Source organism: Phoenix dactylifera, chromosome 5 (genome assembly GCF_051530095.1).
Source record: "Phoenix dactylifera cultivar Ajwa chromosome 5, Ajwa_hap1_PhDact_Kaust_v1.1, whole genome shotgun sequence".
Classification (NCBI taxonomy): domain Eukaryota; kingdom Viridiplantae; phylum Streptophyta; class Magnoliopsida; order Arecales; family Arecaceae; genus Phoenix; species Phoenix dactylifera.
Genome location: NC_143194.1, coordinates 12103018 through 12108447, shown reverse-complemented (window position 1 = coordinate 12108447; position 5430 = coordinate 12103018).

Genomic DNA, 5430 nt, shown 5'->3' with positions numbered 1-5430 from the left:
CGTGACCAAGACAAGAAGTCACTTGGATGTCTATCCACTCGTCAGTGACTTGCTTGATGTTGCAGTAGTGTGACTGGTCCTTTGACCTGTGGTGCTTCGGCTACTCACAGTGAGGTTATTGTAGTTTGACTGCACACATACATGGTCTCTAGCCATATGGGTCCATGTAGTGTAGATTGGCTGCAGTAGGTTCACTGTAGGAGTAGGGTATGCACCTACAAGGAATCTATCGACCTTGATAGAAGAGGAGTGATCCTATGTGATTTGTTAGACTGAGTTCTAAGACCTTGGCCAGGGCAGTAATATAAAGTGGAGAAAGAGTTTTCCACTATTGAACTCGAGTCGAATAAATCTTGACATATGACAGACGAAGGAGTTTGACGAGTTATCCATGACCTCCGTCCTGTAGGGATCCACGATAGTAGGACTGTATCACATGTTAACTGCACCTAGAGGTTCATCATTCCATTCTGCTGGGTAGCCACTACATGCTGCTAGGTGTCACTGGTGGATGGTGGGACTCACAGGGATTATCTCGATGATCGATAAACCCTAATGAGTTGAGTTGGAATCGTTCCAACCCATTGAAAGGAGTTTTCAATGATATAGTGATAGAGATCACAATATATCTCACTACCAGTCAGAATAGAACCTATGGGATCACACACACTACAAGTATTGACCGATCCGATGGTTGAAAAGTGATTATGAATCACGAGTAATCAATTCGATTGATAAGAAGTTGAAGAAGGAAAGGGAATTAATTAATTGGACTTGAAATAAGAGTCCCACTTCGAGTAGGATTCCTAGAGTCCTAATTGGATTAGGACTGAGAATCCTAGTTGGAGTAGGACTGGGATTCCTACTTGGAATAGGATTCCTGCAATCCTAATGAGATTAGGAGTTTTGAATCAAAATTGGATTCCTACTTGGAGTAGGATTCCTAGAGTCCTAATTGGATTAGGACTAAAATTAAATATGTCCTAATTTGGATTAGGGTTTCTTAAGTCACAATTAATTATTAATCTAATGAATCAATAAGACTCCTAATTGGATTAGGATTGAAGAGTTCAATTGAGTCAAAATTGATTTAAGTTCTAATTGGATTAGGACTTACCTAGATTGGATCCTAATTGGTTCACCCTTGAGCTAAGCCTAATTGGATTAGGGCTTGACCACATTAGGGCATTTCAAACCCTACTTAATGTGGATTAGGGTTTACCATGAGGAGGGGAATATGCCCCCCCCCCTTTCCATGTGGAGAAGGGAGAAGAGAGGGGGCCGACGCCCCCTCTTAGGAAAGTAGTCTAGGGCTCCTAAGTTGTAGGAGCCCTAGATGCTATAAAAGGAGGTGAAAGAAGGGGCTACGCCCTAAGCTTGAATCCTCCTCTCCTTGCTGCCGCCACCCTCTCCCTTTCCTTGGTTCAGCCGCTAACAAGAAGGAGAAAAGAAGAGAGCCTTGTCCGCCTCCTCTTCCTCCAATCCTTCTTCCAACGCAGGGAAAAGAAAGAAGGCTGCAGAAGCTGTGTTCTTCTTCCTTGAGTTCCTTCTTCCTCTTCCTCCTCTCAAGCACAATCAAGGGTTGATTGAAAGAGAGGAGATCAGCCATCAAAAGAAGTCTTTGCAAGGGAGCTAGCACCCCGGGAAGACAAGAGAGCTTTGATCGGATCACTGCTTCGTGTGGATACCCGTAGAGGCCGGACACTTGAACTGCTTCAAGCGAACCTTCAACCTAGACCACGAACTTCAGTTTGCAGTGATCATCTACCCGCACAAGGTGAAGATCTGATCTTCTAATGTATTTAAAAGTTTTAATTCTTATCTAACTACGAACGGTTCATGAAACAACGTTCATGCGATGAACGTCGATCCCGCTTATGCCGATTCCGCTGCCATCTGAATTTTTTTGAAATATCAGCGGCATGGGCGGGTTCCCAACAGTGGTATCAGAGCCTAGGCTTCATAGATTAAGGTAAGAATTAATTATCTAAAGGCTTATTAGATCTGAAAATTAAATGATCATGCATGCTGAAAATTTCTGCATGCAGATTTTTCAGGGGTGCTGATTTTTGCATGCTGATTTTTATGTGATAAAATGATGATTCTAATTGCGTTGTTAATAAGATTACAAAGTTTAGAATCATGATTAGCATGATCAGCAACCTATGTCATGATATAATCAGTTAGTTTTCAGATCTGAAAATTATAATTGTTGCATATGGTGATGATCATAGGATTCAAACCCTTTTGGTATCAAATGTAATGACCTGTGATGTGATCTGCAATGTCATGTAATTTTTCAGATGCTTGCATGCATCTTATTTGATGTTTTGAGAGGCCTGCGTGCCTCCTAAAAGGAGATATAATTTATTTTTATTTTTATTTTATATCTGGTTGTATTTCTGTGATGTGATGTACGTCAACGATCAAGTTGAAGACAAGGCATGAGATGAACAGGGGTCTAAGCGGTTGATGGCGATTGGATCAAGAGTTGGTCAAGGATCGAATCAAGGAGGCTTGGAACCAATTCAAGAGTTGAAGACCATTTGATCGATTGACGTGCATGTGCTTGTAATACGACCTAACTAGAATCCATGATCATCACCTATTTAAAGTTTAGCTTTATTTGATGCTGCGATTATAACTGCCTGCAATGTGCCGTTTGCATGTGATGTGAATGTGAGTCGGGTAGATAGGTTTACATGTGATGTAGCAAACCCAATTGAGACCTAAATCAAAACCTCCTCAATCAAGTCGAGAGTGAACCGACATGAGCAAGTCATATTAGATTAATTGATCTAATTGGTGTCTAGGAAAGCATGAAAGGTGGTTACTTAATTAGGACCTTACTCTCTGAGTAAGGGGAGCCTCCCACCTGCTTACCTGGCCAATTGTTCGATTACCTCTTATGAAGAGCTCAAGTTGCAAACACTAAGACCTGATTAACCAATATTAAGTCTGTTACGGGGGAACTTAGCCACTATGCCCCACGTGACCGGCATGCGCGCCCAGGAAGACTACGGCTGCCCCTTGATCAAGCAATCTGACCTCGGGTCGGATATCTTCGGCTCCGCAGCCCGACCCCGAGTCGGCTGCCCCTTGGTCCAGCAATCCGACCCCGGGTCGGATATCTTCGGCTCCACAGCCCGACCCCGAGTCGGGTGCCCCTTGATCCAGCAATCCGACCTCGGGTCGGATATCTTCGGCTCCGCAGCCCGACCCCGAGTCGGGTGCCCCTTGATCCAGCAATCCGACCCCAAGTCGGCAATCTCTTGACAACAACAGACTGTTCCCCTGAGGCACGCCGCGGCCCCCTGCTCCACTACTCCCTGCAACGGCCGTATCCGGCGCTGCCCCACGATCCCCTGTAACAGCCGTACAAAGCGGAGCTCCACTACGCCCTGCCATGGCCGTACCCAGCGCTGCCCCACGACGCCCTGTAACGACCATGTCAGTGGCAACCCCATCGTGCCACACGATGACGAATCCCCAAAAAAACCCCCCAGCCTGATATATATGCGGCTGGGGGGGAAGGGGAGGGTAAGCAAGATTTTCCAGAGTATTATCTTACCTGCTACCTTTTCTTCTCCTTCGATCTCCCCTAACTTGATCGTCGGAGGGCCCCCACTACCCCGGTGGTGGTGCGAGGCTTGCTTGCAGGTCTCCCGGCGGAAGGCGGAGCGCAACCGAAGTAATTCCAAGGGAACCCCATTCACACCGCTGTGCCAATCGTTCTCGGTTTGGACCCCCAGCAACAGTTGGTGCTAGAGGAAGGGCCCGGATCTCAGAGCGATCGTAATGGCACGGCGAGGTGGTCGTGGAGCTTCCAATGCTCCCGGTCGCGGGGCCTCTCGCGCCTCTGGCCGGGAGGCCGCTGCATCTCCAACACACTCTCAGCAACACTCCACCGCCCCACCGCCCATTCAGACGGTCGAAGCCGCCCAGTTCGACCAGCTAACCCAGCAGGTTCGCACCCTCGCGGAGGCGGTGCAGAATCTGCAGGGTGCGATGTCCCGGGTGCCGCAGCGGGCTCAGGAGCCGCCGCTGCCTGAGCGTTCGCCTGTCCTCCTCAACCTGCGCTCCTTCCTCTCCCATGGGGAGGAGCGCCGGCGCGAGGAGGATTCTCGAGCACGCTCCATTCTGCCGGGACCTTCCCACCGGAGCTGCGCGGGGTACGAGAGGCGGGCCCGGGCGCGTTCCCAGACCCCCCAGTCCTCGAGGAACCCGCGCTCCAGTCGGTCCCCCTCTCGCCGCTCCTTGTCTCCCACCCACCGGTCGCGCTTCCTGGACCGGCGGGTGGACGATCTCCACCGACAACTCCAGGTCCTGAAGGGCCATTCCAAAGATCCCTTCGCCGACTTAGAGATCTCCTCCCAGCCGGCGCTTGCCTCGAGGATCCTGCGGACCCCGAATCCGCCGGGGTTCAAAATGCCGGCGATCGAGCCCTATGACGGGGCGGCGGACCTGCGGGATCACGTCGAGAGTTTCAGGACCCTTATGCTCCTCCACGGAGCATCAGATCCCCTTCTCTGCAAGGCTTTCCCGGCAACCCTCCGTGGCCCGGCGAGGGCGTGGTTCGCCGGGCTGGAGGCTGACTCAATCCGGTCCTTCGACCAGTTCACCCGCCTCTTCATCACTCATTTCGCCGTCAGTAGCCGGCGGCGACTGGTCTCCGACTCCCTCTTTGATGTCCGGCAAAACGAGGGAGAAAGCCTGCGGGATTATCTTACCCGCTTCAACAGGGCTACGCTGGAGGTCCGGAACCTGAGTCAGGAGGTAGCTCTTTCAGCCCTGAAGCGTGGCTTCCGGAAGGGCAGACTCACCTTCTCCCTGGACAAACGCCTGCCGCGGAGCTTCCCAGAGCTGTTGTTCCGGGCGAACCAGTATGCGGACGCCGAGGAGGCGGCCGCCCACCGGAGCAAGGAGGCCGTCGAGATCCCTCCAAAGCTTGGGAAGAAAAGGCGGAAAGAGGCACGCCAGAGGAGGAGCCCGACGCCCCAGCGTCGGCGCAGAAGCCCGTCGCCGGCGAAGAACCACGGCGCCCCACGCCCTCGTTCTCCGCCCCGACGTTTCAACCGGTACACCCCTCTCCTGACTCCCCGGGCCCAGATCCTTATGGAGATCAAGGGGCGGGAGGACCTCCCGGCCCCGAGACAGATGCGGAGGATACCTGGGAAGAGGCCCTCCCGGGCGTACTGTGAGTACCACCGAGACCACGGCCACGACACAGAGGACTGCTTCCAGCTTCGGGACGAGATCAAGGCTCTCATCCGTCGGGGGCGTCTCGGTCGATATGTGAGCGACCGACGTCCCCCCGCAGACCCGCGTCCGGCCGACCCGGCTCCTCCGGAGCCTCGGGAGCAGAATCGACCCGTTGCGGGCGTGATCCACACTATCACTGGGGGCTGCCCCCGGCCCGTGAGGAACGCA